The sequence below is a fragment of the Peromyscus leucopus genome, chromosome 7 (assembly GCF_004664715.2).
Source record: "Peromyscus leucopus breed LL Stock chromosome 7, UCI_PerLeu_2.1, whole genome shotgun sequence".
NCBI lineage: Eukaryota > Metazoa > Chordata > Mammalia > Rodentia > Cricetidae > Peromyscus > Peromyscus leucopus.
The window spans coordinates 10,744,352-10,761,259 of NC_051069.1; the positions used below are offsets into that span (position 1 = coordinate 10,744,352).

The following is a 16,908-nucleotide window of genomic DNA, read 5'->3' on the forward strand; positions in this document are numbered from 1 at the left end:
CAGGGAGAGTTCGTTTCTACCCTTGTGGAGGACTTTTAAGTATAACGCACAAATGAATTGGAAGAGTCCTTTGTCAAGCGAGATGTACTGGGTTGGAGCTTGAAGCATCCGTGACAATGTCGCCCTATTTGAGGTAAAAAGGGAGAGGCCGAAATGTGGGAAATCTACATTAAAGGGGGAGACAGACGTGGGTAAACTGAGGCTGTAAGCCTTCAGGGTGGTAGATGGGACTTCCTTGTTTACTTCAGATAGCTGTGTAAAAGGTAACAGCGCCTCAGTTTACCAGTATCAAGTTCAGCTTCTCAGCTAAACCAGGAGTCTCTACGGCGGCCGAGTCGGACCAAACTTTGCCCAAACCGCGTCATCTAAACTACCTTGCAAACGCCCAGGTCTCCAGACTTCTTCAGGTCAGCAACACCTTTGCCCGCTTGTTATTGATGAGAGGCGGGAAGAATCACCTTTTCTCTTTGGCAATTGGTCACAGTAAGCTGCGAGTCACGCCTCCCGCGCTGCCATCGCTGACAGGCTTCTGGGACTGTCACTCAAAGAGTCTCCGCCTCCCACCATGGGACCGCCCTTCAATGACGGTCCCGCCCCGTGGTGGCCCCGCCTCTCGCGCCGCCGCTCACAGGCTTCCGGGGCTGTCACTCGGGGAGCCTCCGCCTCCCCGCTTCCATGGCCTCGCCCCTCACCGTGGCTGGGATCTCGCGTGAAGAACCGCGGGCACGGCGGCGGCTGGGCTCCCCGGCAGCGCGCGGAGCGGGCGGGCTCTCTCACACGAGCGCTTCCTCGTCGAAGAGGCTGGAGCTGCGGCAGCGCAGGCCTGGGCCGCCGCGTCTCCGCCGCCCGCTTCAGTTATCCTCAGGGCTCCGGGGGCCGCTCGTCCGCCGGCGCGCCTCAGGTGAGGGTGCTCGGCAGGTCGCGGCTGGGGAGGCGACCCGGGGCGGCCGTGGCAGGCGGGTTTCGCGACGGGGGCGGCTCCCGGGGGGATGAGCGGCGCTCCGAGTGCGGGGATCTCGGTGACGCGGCGGGGACTGGGAGTTCCGGAGCCCCTTCGGCTTTGGGGTGGGGGTGGGTGGCCGCTCAGACGGTCCGGGGGTCTCTGGGGTCGCGGGAGGGAGCGCTTCCCGTGTCCTGAGAGCCCGTGTGCTGGCATCGCGCGGTTCCGGGACGAGGGGACCGTTTCTGGCGATCCTGGGCACTTGGGGGACGCAGTATACAGTTTAGCCAGGTCCCGAGGGCACGGGAAGCCCTGGGAGCGGGGAGGGGTCTGCTTGGCATTCCTGAAGTCAAGCAGGAGGGTGTCAGGGTTCCAGAGACCAGTGTTTGTTTAAGATCGCCTTGGGGTGATAGGGCGATGCCTCTGTCCCTCCCGGGCAGGAACCGACTGGGTGGGTGTGGGTGGGGGCGGGAGCGTGCCAGGGGAGACCAGCGTCTGTATTGGGGTTTCTGCTTCGCCCAGAGGGGGGCGGTAACTGTGCGCCATGGTCCCCAGTCTTTTTTCGGGGCGATAGGGAGACGGATCTCGTCGTGTGGGCGCGGCTCAGCGGGCTCTGAGTCTCCAGGGGTGCGGGACCTGGGTTCAGGAGCCACTCCACAGCACTGCTTGTGGTTTTCGGTGTCTAACGGTTTCGATCCGGTCCCTTTCCTTTAGATGAGATTTGACTCAGTGCTTAGTTGGAAGATTGATCGGGGCAGTTGCTTAGTTGGAGACACAGTGGGCTTGTTCTGCTGTTTCTTTTCTTTGCCCCGGGATCCCTTTGGGGACGCGCTGTGTTGTCGCCTGAGCTCTGAGCTCCGGAGGAGCGATACCGACTTGGGCATGCTGTCTGGATGGTGGTTTGTTTGTTTGTTTGTAGGCGAGTATCCGAAGGTTGAGAGAGGATTTAGCTCCTGGGGTAGGGGCGGCTGTGCGCTTCGGGCTTTCTGTTCTAGTCTTTGATGAACCTGCATGGTTAAATCTGTCCTGTATTTGCCTGCGTCTTAGTCAGTCAGATAGTGCCAGGGAGTGTCCTTTTTAAAGCATTTGTGGAAGAGGGGTAACTTCAATATATATATAGTCTCAAAGCCAGATTTCTGCAAAAGCGGTATTGGCAACCTGTTAAGGATGGCCTATAGAGCCCTTTTAGAGAATCCTGGTGCATCAGTTTTACTGTGGTTTAGATCTTACAGAGTTCTTGATGACTCTACCAGACTTAGGTGGAACTTAAATGACTTCTATTTATCTGCCCATGAGTGGTTTAAAAATATGTGTCAGAATGTCCGAGCATTTGCCTGACAATTCTCCTGGTTAGGCAGTCTAATGTTACCTTAGTCTGAGGAAAATTCCTGTAAGCAGGAAACAAGATGTAAGCAGACAAGTTGAAATATGGCAAAGCAAAGAAGTTTGCCTTGCCAGTCTTCCTTTCAGTTTTTTAAAAAGATAATTTCTTTTGCTTTTTAAATCAGAAAAGTTAGGAACAAAGTATTGAAGGTTTGCATTTTGCAATCATAAAATAAACCAAACCAAGGGAATGTATTGTAGTGTTAGTAGGGCTTGGGGGTGGGATAGGTTGGTTATCATTTTCTCACACCAAAGTACCTGATTGGCCAATTTTCTGCCCATTAAAACTGATCAGTTGAGCAAGTATTTGTTTGAAACTAAAGCCCCAAAAATTCAAGTAGATCAACATCTTCAAACTCTTTTTTTGAGAGAAAGACAAAATGACAAAGTAGGCAAAAGCCTGAAGCTTCACATTCTTTTTTGAAAAGCTTTCAGACTTCTAAAGAAGCATAGATGGGGTGATCATCTGTTAGGTGCCATGATGCTGATCGGAGGTGCAGTGATTGCAGTAATGCATCGTACATGGAGAAGGAAGCAACATATAAATAAAACCGTTAAATTGTGATGTTGCAGAGGAAAAATCATTGTCCTTGGGAGTCAGCTTTTTTCCCCTTAAATAACCACCAAGTAATAGTTGACATTTGTTGTGATAACCAGCTCAGCTCTCTACCTTCAGAATTACTTTTTTTTCAAAAATTAAATTATGATCAGTAGAGTTTGGGCATTAAGTAAATGTCTCTTTGAAAATGCTTTTGTGGTATAAGCATGAAGAAAATCTGTAGCAACACAAATGGAACTTATTATGTTTGGAGCTGTCTTTAGGAGGTGGATGCATGGTAGAGAGCTGTCTGATTTCATACTTTAATATTCCTTGAATCTATTTCAATGAGCAGCTTACATGAAAATTAGGTAAGTCCAAAAATAAAAACATTTTGAACACTGCAAGTTTGTGAATTATACAGTGTCTGCAGACTTTTGTCAATGTTGCCTGTCTTCCTGTTTGTACTAATGAAAAAGAGATATTTCAGTTACCTAAAAGTTATGGGGGGAAGTGTGGACAAGTGAGATGGGGAACACAGCAAAATAAAAAGTGTATAGCTGAATGTTAAAAACATTTCAAGATACTGGGTATTTGATTATATATAAGAGTATACGGGGGGAGAGGGCTCTTGTGCTGACTTCAGAAAGACTTTTTTATTCTTTGGTCAAATATAGGCATATTTAATATATATGTTTTTCTTGTGAGACAAATGAACCATAAAAATAGTTTTATAGTTTCATTATCACAGTACTGAAAATGAGAGTACCAAAGTGGATTTTGAATTATCATTCAAAATCTAGAATCATAATATTATATACTAAAGCATTTTCTAGAAAGGAAATTGTAAGGAATGCATTATCTTCACTGCACTGCTAATAGTGTGACCTTTGATAATTCTTAGTGTCTCCGGGTCTCGGTTTCTATGTGTAAGCATATATGTAAATAATGGATGCAAGAGAAGCCCTGTCCATACTCCGTACAAACCTCAGTTTCACGGTTTGTACTGCATCAGTTTTTGTGTTACAGAACCTGCAATGTTACATGTACAGAAAGCAGAGAGAGCATGAGTGGATTATTCTCAGAATATAACTAGTTCTTTATAATTTACATCTGTATCTGATTTCAGAAGCTTCTTTATAGAGATATAAGTATTTAATTCTAGAATATACATTCATGAGGGTAAATGCTTTTCTTTGGATCATTTGGCTGTGCATATTACAGCAGTTTTACTGTTTTTAGCATTTTTGTCTTTTGTATCTGATCCCTTACTCCTTGGCAGAATACCTGTGCGATAATGTTGTGTTCTTATTTAATTCTGGGTAGAATGACAGCTCTCTAGTCATTGGCCCTAGGCTTGACCCCTGTGTTCCATCCTTATACTGCTCTCAGCATAATGCAGATCTCATTGCTCCATACTTAACACCCATTGTTCTTTAGCTCCAGGATTTCCTTCTGTCATTACAAGGCCTTTCATCATCCCTTCGGCTCATCTGCATTTTCTCCACCATAAACCTCAAGCTCCAGTTGTACTAATGAGGGCTGTTTACTGAATGAACCACCCTGTTTCCTTGACTCTAACCCTTTAGTTAGATTCTTTCCACGTGCCTTCTCGTATTGCTGTAAAAACCAATGATTTTTTTATTCTTCAGCTCCACACTACGCATTTTAGATCCTTTTATCCTCTCTGGCCCTTCCTCTTCCTGCCTCCCTGGGTTATTCACTCAGGTCATCTTGTTAATTCAATCTCTTAAAGTTTATTAGTTTGCTCTAGTTGTGTCTTTTTCTGGATTCAAAGACAGGCTTATATTTGCTGTTTTTTTTTTTTTTTTTTGAATCCCTCTTGCTTGTTTACACATACTTGGATCTCTCCTTATATGTTTGAAATCTAGAAACCAAACTCAGTGTCTTTGTACTATGCAAGATTAATTAACCTCATATGTCAGGCTTGTCCTGCTTTCCTAAACTCCTCTCCTCTAGGTTATCTTCTCTTCTCTTACCCACAAACTAACATTAGGACTGTTGCTTTTAGCCTCATCTTAAGAATTATTTAGCTTTGCAAATTACAGCAGTTTTACTGTTTTTAGCATTTTTGTAACTTTTGTATCTGATCCCTTACTTCGTGGCAGAATACCTGTGCAATAATATTATGTTCTTATTTAATTCTGGGTAGAATGACAGCTCTCTAGTCATTGGCCCTAGGCTTGACCCCTGTGTTCCATCCTTATACTGCTTTCAACATAATGTGGTCTGTTCAATAGAACTATTTATCCATAAAGCTATAGCATATGAGGACATTATATATGCAATAGTGGTTGAATAGTTTCCTCAGAATCACATAGCCAGCCTATCTGTAAGATATTTTCTACTAAGCTAGTTGTGAATACTGGTGTGAACTATTCTTTGAACAAGGCATGATAGTGCACACCTATAAGCCCAGCCCTGAGGCTGAGGCAGGATTTTGAGTTTGAAATCATCCTGGGCTAAATAGTGGATGAAACTTGGTCTCAAAAAACAAAAACCCTGGTATTTTAAAGGAATAGTAGATGCCTGATTTTTCCCTCCAAGAAAAGTGATGCTGGGGATCTTAGAGTCTTAAGGACATGGCTCAGAGAAAATCCTGAACTTGGATCATGTCATGTGGGCACACCTCAGTGTCTTTACTCATCTACTTCCTAATCTTGTTATTTTTCCCTTCCTTTTTTTTCCTTTTTAAGGAAAAAATAATCCATAGATTATTGAGTTATTAGTATCAGGCTTACCACTAATCTCTTATGTGCCTTAAAATATGCCAAGTGTATGTCAACTAAGAGGGTTACAAAAAAGGCATAAAACCCAGTCACTTCCCTGAAGGGACATAGGTGTGTATTTGAATGAAGTCATCTTCTAGGTCAGTGGTTCTCAACCTTCCTATGCTGCGACCCTTTACAGTTCCTCATGTTGTGGTGACCCCAACCATAAAATTATTTTATTGCTACTTCATAACTGTAATTTTGCTACTGTTATGAATCGTCATATAAATATTTGAAATGCAGGATATCTGATATGCAACCTCAACCATAGGTTGAGAACTGCTGCTCTAGCTCTTAGCCCAGGAATGATTTCTAATGGCTAACTTAATGAAATTTTTTTTTTTCCTGTTTTTTGTTCATCAAGACAGGGTTTCTCTGTGTAGTTTTGGTGCCTGTTCTGGATCTCGCTCTGTAGACCAGGCTGACCTCGAACTCACAGAGATCCACCTGGCTCTGCCTCCCGAGTGCTGGGATTAAAGGTGTGCGCCACCACCGCCGGGCTAATGAATTTTTATACATGTAACTACCAATCATGTAAAGATACTGAACATTTATATGACATCATAAAACTTCGTCATTCTCTTTCTAGTTAGTACTTTCCAAAGGCACTTTACCTTTCTCATCACCCTCAATCTAGATTGTATTTGCTCTTGAACTTTATTTTTAAAAAAGTGGAAGCAAAGTCTTTTTTTTAATGGTTTTCTTTATTCAAAGAAATATAGTGTCTATAAGTTTCTTTTTTTTTTTTTTTAAGACAAGGTTTCTCTATTTAACCCTGGCTGTTCTAGAACTCCCTCCTGTAGACCAGGCTGACCTCAAACTTACAGAGATCCGTCTGCCTCTACCTACCAAGTGCTCAGCATAAAGGTGTGTGCCACTACTGCCTGGCTTCATTCATATTTTTTAAAATTAGCAATAGTTTATTTTTGTTCATTGCTGTATATTGTTCCATATGTGTACATATGTACCTATTCTGTTGTTAGATATTTGGGCAGTTCTTAGCTTTTAGAAAAACAACTATTAATAACAGTTTTGTGCATGTGTTTTAGTGGGCGTATAGATTCATTCCTTGGCTATAATCAGGAGTTACTTTCAAAATATTTGACACACAAGCACACATGGAGTATACATACAAGGTTCTGAGCTGCAAAAGCTTTATATAGGTCTCCAGATTGACAATAGGGTATTTGTAGTACGTGGCTTCTCTGCATGATCTCCTCCAGAGTCCAGATGGTGATCTACCTAGAAGGCGGCATGTCTGTTCGGGCCTGCGTCTTTTGCTTCCATCCCAGCCCCTCCTCCCTGATTTATAGGGAAGGGAAAAGAGGCTCATATTCCTATTTGAGTGTTCTGGAAAGATGCCAATTTTTATGCTGCCAGAATTGAGTATTAGTTTTTAAAAAACTTTTAATTTGATAAACAAAAGATTTTACTTTGTATTTCTTTGATTATAATGATATTGAACATCATAAATTGATTTTTAAAAGAACAATTGAATTTTAAAATAGTTATAAGAAAGATTTTAAAAAGAATTCCTCAAGCATTGTCTTAGGGGATATTTTAAAGTAGGAGGCTCATTGTGTGAACCAAGCTAGCCTCCAGCTCATAGATCTGTTTGATCCTGCCCAGATTAGGGTGTGTACCACCATTCCTGGCCCATTTTTCCGATAAACAGAGAAAATTATTGAATGGTTATCATAAAATTCCAAAGGCCTGAGTCTCAGATGTAGTCCCTGTTAGCTCATTTTTATGTGTGCTTCTACAGATAGTAGATGTCCATGTGTATACATCCATCCCCCTGTGTGCTCAAGGATTAGTTATGGATACCCCACAGATACCACTGTCTGTGAATAAAGTCTTGTATACAAAGTTTTATAGTGCCCACTTTTTCTTCTCTAGGTTACTTATTAACACTTGATACAATGTAAAAGCTATACAAATAGGTGTCAGATTCTACTCTTGAGGGAATAATGATTAGAAAAAAAGTCCATACATGTTTATTCAAGTGCAGCGTTTCCCCCTCTAATATTTCAGCCCTGGGTTGGCTGAATCTTCAATGTGAAACCAGTAGATAAGGAACACTAACTATGTAATGTATGTGTATACATGTGTGAGTGTGTACATATAAGCATGTTTGTATATAATGTGTGTGTCCATGCATATGTGTATAGGTTGAATGTGAGTATATATGCCAGAACAGGAGATGGATTTTAGAGAACATTTATTTAAAATACTGTCTGGTTTAGATGTGGTATAGTATATCATATTGTGTACTAAAAATTAGAAAGGGTCTAAAAATGATTAGTATCTGGCTAGTGGCCCAGAAGAAAGAAAAGCAGGGTCTGGCAGCATTTGGCAGTAATTTTCTATAAGACAAGTGGCCTTAGCTCTTTTTATTATTAGATCAATTCTTTGACAATGGCACTTCTGTTTATAGTACCGATTCTCTAGTACTGTTCTTAGAAAGAAAGCCAATTTTTAAAAAACTTGGACAGTTGATACCTAAAGGAAATTAAAGTATAAAAGGTATTCAGAAGAACATTTGGGGGAAAACCTCTATAGGCATCTTAGTATTTCTTTGCTTGTAGTTAAGAATTTTAGCAGAAGTTTCATGACATTCTTGGTTAATAGTGAGAATTTGAGGTAGACAAATTGTGAATAAAAGCCATCATTTTCCTAAACTCTTATTTGCCTAATTAAAAAGCTAATCAGCCTTGGTATAAACATTTTAAGTATGTATTTTTATAAGATTTTTATGCTAGTAATATAGTAGTAATTTGTATCATACATCAAAGATCTTTTTAAGCTTGACTTAAATGTGATTGCTGAGTAAGTGGTTTGAGCAGTAAGAGTCAGATGAGGAACGGAGAGATGGCTTAGCAATTAAGAGTGCTTGCAGAGGACCTGAGTTCAGTTCCCAGCACCCATGTCAGGTGGCTCACAACAAACTCCAGCTCCAGAAAATCCGATACCCTTTTATGACCTTTTATGGACAATTAGACACACATGCATATATCCTCACACAGACACATAAATAAATAATAAAATATAGCTTTACAAAAAGAGTTGTTGGTTTTAATTGGATTCTTGAGTGTTTTAATAGTTCAGGGAGAAGATACTTGCTTTGTCAGTAAATTTTTTTTTTAAGTCTTCTGTTTCTAAAAATAAAATTTGGGGATGACTGTTATTTATTGGAAACTATCTTGTTGTGTAACTGAAGTTTTCCTGTGTCCCAGCCAGCCAGCAATTGGGACAAATCTCTGTCATCCACCAGTCTCACAGCCGCTCAGACCCAGGTAAGCACACAAAGGCTTATATTAATTATAACTGCGTGGCCATGGCTCAAGCCTTTTGCTAGCTAGTTTTTATATTTTAAGTTAGCCCATAACTATTTATGTATCGCCACATGTTCCATGGCTTTACCTGCACCCCATTACTTGTTGCTCCTTGGGTGGCTCACTGGCAAAAAGGAGTAGGGATAATATCACATGTCCTGTTTACTGGAATTCATGTCCTGTTCAAAATATATTATTAAGTCATAGGGCCCCTGAAAGAATTTATACCTAATAAAAATTTGTAATATTTTGGGAGTTTTACAAAAAGAATTTGTTAGAGGTAGAAAATACTCATTTTTTTTTAAGTTCAATTTTTGTTGTTTTGTTTTTTTTTTTTTTTGTTTTTCAAGACAGGATTTCTCTGTGTAGCCCTGACTGTCCTGGAACTGGCTGTTTAAACCAGGCTGGCTTCGAACTCAGAGTTCTACCTGCCTCTGGCTCCTGAGTGTTGGGATTAAAGGTGTGAGCCCCGCCCCCCCCAGCACTAGAGTTCTATTTTAAAATTTTATGTTTTTGTAAAATTGAATAGTGTAAAGAATTCCTTTTACTATATACCCATTACTTAGCATCCCTTAATTGTAGCACCTTATATAATTGTACATTTATCAAAGCCAAGAAACGCAGACTGATTTTGAAAAAGAAACTCACCAACTTTTGGTGGGAATACCTGCTACATATAAAGTATGTTAGCTGCTGAAGTGCATACAGTGTTGGGAAACAAGCAAATATTACATTCTTTGAATGTAATATTATTAACAAAATGATAAGTTTGGTGTCCTTCTTGAACAGATTATTATATTATTGAACATGTGTTGTTTGTATTTACAAAAGAAGGTTCTGATGATTAGGAATCAGTTTGAGCTTGCAAAGAATAAACAGGTTCTGATGGCTTTACTTTTTTCCTTATAGGACAGGATAGATAAACTGGTATAGGGACAGCAGAACTACTCGACAGTATATATTCAGAATTGGAGTCCTAATATGTACTAGACACTGGCTTAAATGTTTTATATATGTCATTTTATTTATTTATTTTATTTATTTTTATAGCCAAAGAAAGGGACCCCTAAGGATAGACATATCATTTGACAGTTCTGTTACTTTTGTAAACAAATTAAAAAGTTATGTCTTGAATATTAACACAGGTAGGTGGACACAGGTAGGTACTTGTAATTGATTAAAAGACTATCCAAAGTTTGATTATTAATAGACTATGTTAAAATGAAGCAACAGGGTCTAGAGAGATGACTCAGTGGTTGAAAAGCACTTGCTGTGAAGCATGAGAATCAGAGTTCAGCTCTCAGCATCCACATAACAAGCTCATGAATCTTGCTCACAGTTGTAACCCCAACATTGAAGGGAGTGGAGGCACGAAGATCTCTGGGGCTCCATGGCTGCCAGGCTAGCCAGAGGGAGACATAAGCATCAAGTTCAGTGAGAGACGCTTGTTCCAAACAAGGCAGAAAGGGTTAGAAGACAACACCAGGAGCCCTTCTCTGACCTCTGTCTTCACACTCAGGTATGTACACCACTGTGCATGTGCCACACTCAAACATATGCACACACACAAATGAAACAGCACATTCTTAGTGTCATGCCTCAAGATGCCCTCCTCACCCATACAGTAAGTTTTTATTAACAATGTCTGTCTCTTAGAATTAGAGTACTAGTTCATAGACAGAATCAGGATCCTCATCATGTATTTTTAATAATTTGAACAACAGCTTGTATTTAAGAAAATATTTGAAATGTTTGAATTTGGTACATAGGTTTTTGACAAGACTGCTCTACAATTAAGGATTTTAAAGCCCTCACAGATACAGAGTAGAAGATTTAGAGGGCAAACACCACTGTTCTTGCTTTCATTCATTCATTCATTCATTCATTTACCTATCTACCTACCTACTATCTATTTATCTCTTTATTTGTATGCCAAAAAGTGTTTCTACTTGAGTATGGCTTCTTATTTGTCTGAAGTTAGTGTGTGTGTGGTTTAACTGTCTCCAAAGTTAGCATCTACTTAAGCTCCATTGATTTGAAATCTGTTGTCTAGAACACATTATCATTTTCGTGTTTTGCATAGCTTAGGTTTTTAATTCTCTTTGTCACATTTTAAATAGGAAGTTGGTGATTTATTTGGAAAATAACTATAAAGAAATAATGTCGTGAAACAGATACTTGGAAAGTAATCAAAATGTTTCATGTTGTTCATCCAGGAAGAAAGACTTCAGTAGGATAGGGGTAATGCTTTTTAATTTGGGTACTTGGATGATGTCTAATGTGCGTCCTGACTCAAATCTTTAATTTGTGAAACATACAAACTTGAATGGTACACAGAGGATTAAACATACAGGAATGAAAGTTAGGAGCAGGTAGCATGGAGTATTGCTTCATAAGAAGACCTCAGCAGCTGAAATGAATGTGGAGAACTAGTTTCTTCGTGTGTGTTAAAGTACCTGCTGTGTAGTGCTTACTCCTTTAAGGAGCTTTCCAGTTCCAACCTGCTTTTGTAATTAGTGTTATTTTAAAGATTTCTTCATCAACTATGATTCCAGTTGCCAAAACATTGTTTTAGGCACTTACTTTCATTTACTCATAACATTTATGAATTTAGCTAATATCACATATTAATAGGGAAATCTATACTTTCTTGACCATTCGTCTCTGAAATTAGTCCTTATTGTTTATTAGCTATTATATTAAAAAAGGTATTGTGATCCTCCTGCTTCAGCCTCTTGAATAGCTGTGATTAAGGTCCGTGCTACCATGCCTAGTTCATCTCTATATTCTTAATATTATCCTCCTTCAATCAAAACTTTTTTTTATTACATTTACTTATTGTGTAGGTGTGTGTGGGTTGGGGGGTGGTACCCATATATGGTGGTCAGAAGACAGCGTTCGCTCACTCCACTTTGTGTGTTGTCAGGGCCTTCGTTGTAAGCACTTTCCCTGTTGAGCCGCCACCTTCCCTTTGATTGTTTCGATGTACTTGCCCATTTCTTTGTCTTTTTTTAAAAAAACTTTGTCATACCAGTATAAACACAAATAATTTAGTGAAAAAATAGAATGTATTTTAGTGTGTTTGAGAAGTATGTCTTTAATTGAGACATATCGGGAGTTATTTCAGTCATCAGCTCATCCTCTACTCCCTATAAAGTCTTTGTCATGCTTAATGGGGAGTCACCACTTAGCATGCCTTAAAATCAAGTCACTATCATCATCTATTTTGATTGACTTTTTTCAGGGAAAGCATGGGGCCAGTATCAGAGATCTCTTTGCCTTCAGTAAAGCTAATGACTTCCATTATGAAAAGATTTTGTTGCTGCTTCCTCTGGGATGGAAGTGGGGTGGTGGGGTGGTGGTGGGGTATCTCACTCTGCAAGGCAAATTGTTATTCTCCAGTTACTATTTTACTTAAAACCTAAAAAATAAAATACCTTGTATGAATTTATTGAGCATACCTCTACTAGAAAAATATCATGAGGACTAGGTATGTAATTTTGTGTCATACTATCATTTAGCACTATATTCATTTGTTCATATTTAGAAGCCAAATGTCCAGCATATATTAATGTAATTGTACTAATGTCAACTGGGTAATTCAGTCACTGGATAAGCAAAATGTGGCACAAGGTTGTATTTTCATTACCACATACATTATTATATCTTAATGGGAGTTAAATACTAGTGTGATATGGTAGTTTTCCAGGAAACTTCTTTTAAAGTCCTTTTTTGCACTGCAATATAGACTACAAGTAAGACTGCTTCTCCTCCTCCTCCTTTTTCTCCTCCTTTTCACCAAATGGCAGACACCAGTGCAGCAGGAGGGCCTAGAGAACCTGGGGCCAAGGATTAGGCAGCCACAATATCTTCCTGTCTTCCATGGAGAATTCGGTAGTGATCTTAGGGGCTGTGGCCATGGGCCATGGGGCTCATGGAGGTAAAGCTGAAGACAAAAAGTAGATCCTGGTCACCAAGCTGGGTTACCCAGTCAAGGACATGAAGATCAAGTCCCTGGAGGAGCTCTGCCCGTTCTCCCTGCCCATTAAGGAATCTGAGATTATTGGATTTTTTTTTACCCCCTGGGGATGAGGTTCTAAAGATCATGCCAGTGCAGAAGCAGACTTGGGCTGGCCAGCAGACCAGGTTCAAGGCTTTTGCTGCTGTTGGGGACTACAGTGGTCATGTTGTTCTTGGTGTTTAAGTGCGCTAGGAAGTAGCCACTGCCATCCCAGGGGCCATCATTTTGGCCAAGCTTTCTATCATCCATGTGCGGAGAGACTATTGAGGGAACAAGATTGGCAAGCCCTACACTGTTCTGGACAAAATAACAGGCCACTGTGGCTCTGTTTTGGTGTATCTCATCCCTGTGCCCAAGAAGATACTGGTGATGGTCAGTATTGATGACTGCTACACATCAGCCAGGGGCTGCACTGCCACCCTGGGCAACTTTGCCAAGGCCACCTTTGATACCATCTCTTAAGACCTACAGCTACCTGACTCCCAACCTCTGGAAAGAGACGGTGTTTGTCAAGTCCCCTTATCAGGAATTCATTGACCATCTTGTGAAAACCCACACCAGAGTGTCTGTCAGAGGACATAAGGGTTTTTATATGAGAAAAATAAAGTGAATTAATTATTAAAAAACCAGCTATTTTCTTTTACTTTTATTGTTAAGTACACATAACGTCAGCCAGTGATTTTGAGGGTATACCCTTAAGTTGTCTTTATTATCATAGAATGCTGTTGCTTTTTAGTTTATTCCCAACACTTTAACAGTGTCTAATACATAGCAGATGCCACATGTTGTATTAGTGAGTAAGTATATCAGTGACTGAAGCCATATGGATACACCAAAGATCTAAGAAGAATTGGATGATTGTAGTTTTTCTGTCTCTGCAGTTAAGTTTATTTCTCTGTTTTGTCTCAGTCATACAGTGTTTGCCCAAACCAGAAAATTGTTTTGGTTGGCTCCCAAGATGAAGCTGAAAATGATTGCTAAGAATGTTAGTTTCACTCAGTGGTGGTGTCGGCACATGCCTTGAATCCCAGCACTTACCAGGCAGAGGCAGGCAAATTTCTTTAAGTTCGAGTCCAGGCTGGTCTACAGAGTAAGTTCCAGGATGGCCAGGACTACACAGAGAAACCCTCTCTCAAAAAACAACAACAAAAAAAATAATAATAATAATTTAAAAAGTTAGTTTTTGGGCCTGGAGAGATGGCTCAGTAGTTAAGAGAATTGGCTCTTCTTCCTGAGGTTCTGAGTTCAATTTCCAGCACCCACATAGTGGCTTACAACCATCTATATCTGTAATTTCATGTGATTGTCATGGACTCCACTGCCCTTTTTCTGGTGTGCAGACAGAACACCCATATACATAAAATACATAAACAAGAGTACTAGTTTCTGAGAGTCAGGCTACTCCTTGTCATTTTGAACTATGACAGTGGGAGAAGTGGGAGATGGTTCAAAGCAGAATGAGAAGCAGTATTTTACATTTGCTTGTGTTGCATATGGTGAATATAAATGAGGTCAATGAAATCAAGTACCACTATTTATTTACTAAACAAGAGAATATACTAGGAGTCCACCTGCTTTTTTAATAGCTTCACTGAGGTATAGTTGACATAATAAACTGCACGTATTTAAAGCATACAGTTAAATTTTTGCAGAGGTGTTCTGAGTACTTGGAAACCTTTGTGTTCAGGGTTGTAAATAAACCTACCATCTCCAGAAATGTCTAAATGTAATCTTTGTCATGCCTCTTCATGTACCCCATATCCCGCCACTTCAGACCACTGACTTGCCTTCTGTCACTAGATGGTTTTGCATTTTCTGCAGTTTTATATGAATATAATCACTCAGATACCATGTAATTTGGGGAGCAGCGGTCCATCTCTTATTTCACTTGACATAATCACTTTTAAGTTCTCTGTTATCTGTCTCATTAGTTTCTTCTGGTATTGATGTTTGTCTCACTATGCTGCTTGGCCTGGCACTCTGTAGCCCAGGCTGGGCTCACAATCTCCTTACAGCAGCCTAAGCTAGGGTTATAGGGGTGTGTCTTAGGGTTTCTTTTGCAATGATGAAATACCAAAGCAACTTGGGGAGGAAATGGTTTTTTTCATCCTACAGCTTGTAAGCCATTATAAATTCAGGCAGGGTAGGAGCTGATGCAGAGACCACGGAGGGATGCTGATTACTGGCTTGCTCAGCCTGCTTTTTTAATAGCACCAGGACTATCAGCCCAGGAGTGGCATTGCCTACAGTCAGCTGGGCCTTCCCACGCCAGTCATCAATCCAGAACATGAACCACAGGTTTGTTCAGAGGCTAGTCTTGTAGAGATATTTTCCCAATTGAGGTTTCCTCTTCTAAAATTATTCTGTCTTTTGTCAAATTGACATAAAACTAGCCAGCACAGGGTGCATCATCATGACGGCCAATTTATTATTTTTAAATTATTGAATGGTAAATTTTCATGATACATATACACCAAAATTTGTCATTTATTTGTTGACTTGGGAGTTCTTTAAATTTTACTTACAAATATAGCTACTACTGTAAACAGTAGTATATCAATCTAATATGGATAAAGTTTCCATTTTTCTTAGATAAATATTAGGAGTACAAATGGCTAGAGTCCATGGTACATGTTTTAACTTTGTGGAGGAACATTATTATAAAAGGCCAGTTCTCCTGCTACTGTAGAGATAGCTTATAAATTAATAAGAGTAAACAAAAGAACCAACAGAAAAATGGCAGAAACTATAAATGTACACGTCATCTTAAAAGTAATACAAATGATTTTAAATATAGGAAAAGTTTCCTAGAAAGCTAAAACTTTTATTCTGTCTCTGTCTGTGTGTGTGTGTGTGTGTGTGTGTGTGTGTGTGTGTGTCTGTGTCTGTGTCTGTGTCTGTATCTGTGTTGTATGTGTGTGTCTGTGTAACAGCTGGTAGACATTGCTTACCTCTTCTTTATGGATTCCAGGGATTGCAATCACGTCATTAGACTTGGTGGCAAACACATTTACCCATTGAGTCATCTCACCAGCTGAAAGCTGAAAAGCTTTAAGATACTGTTTCATGTTTAGATGTCAAGTTAAGAATGCTTGGGTTTGTACATTTTCTAACCTGAAGTGTAATCTTAAATATCAAGTTTTTAAAAACTACTCTGTGGTTTAGTTTCCTCTCCAATAAAATTAAAGCATAATAATTATGAGAATTAGATGAGTTAGACATGAAGCTCTCACAGCAGTTTTTGACACACATAAGTGTTCTTCAAAAGCAATTATTCTGAGGCAGGCATGGTGGCATGTGTCTATAATCCCAGCTCTCGGGTGGCTGAGACAGGATTGCGAGTTGGAGGCTAGTTTTTGCTACAGAGTGAGACCTGGTGGCAAAGGGCACAAACCAAACCAAGAAAACAAAATAGCTAATTACTATTATCAAAGTACAGATTTAAACAAGGGTAGTTTTCATTTACCAGATTCACAAAGATTAAGCAATAATGGCAAGGATGTGTAGAATTCCTTTTCTGTATCATATGCAGGAATGGAAGCATATGCAATTTCTTTGGAAAGTGAGTTGACTTACTAAAATGATAAATGTTCATGCTTTCTAATTCAGTAATTTTAAAGGATTTTCCTTTGTTCATTATAGTATTAATTATATTATCAAAAGCTATAAATGGCTCTTAATATTATCTGGTTAGAAAATAATGACACAGCTATACAATGAGGTGTCATTTAGCCAAGAAAAGGAGTATTACTGCCTGGGTTCATCTTCAGACATACTACTTTTTTTTTTTCTTGAGACAGTATCTCCCTATGCATCCCAGACTGGCATGGAATTCATTATGTAGACCAGGCTGACCTTGAACTCAAAGAGCTATGACTGCTTTGGCCTCCTGATGTACC

At 39.9% G+C, this 16,908-nt stretch overlaps 1 protein-coding gene across 7 annotated transcripts in view; it reads left to right on the plus strand.

Moving 5' to 3' along the window:
* Positions 1 to 713: 713 nt before the first annotated feature.
* Positions 714 to 16,908, plus strand: part of Glce (glucuronic acid epimerase) — a 70,969-nt gene continuing 54,774 nt past the window's right edge. For 4 of the 7 annotated variants that reach the window (XM_037207429.1, XM_037207431.1, XM_037207427.1 and 1 more), the window contains exons 1-3: positions 718 to 901; positions 8,894 to 8,949; positions 10,328 to 10,507. The gene's annotated coding sequence lies outside the window, so the exon portion shown is untranslated. Of the gene's footprint in view, positions 902 to 8,893; positions 8,950 to 10,327; positions 10,508 to 16,908 lie in introns of all 7 variants that reach the window. The other 3 variants (XM_037207432.1, XM_028867175.2, XM_028867172.2) reach the window with 3 other exon arrangements.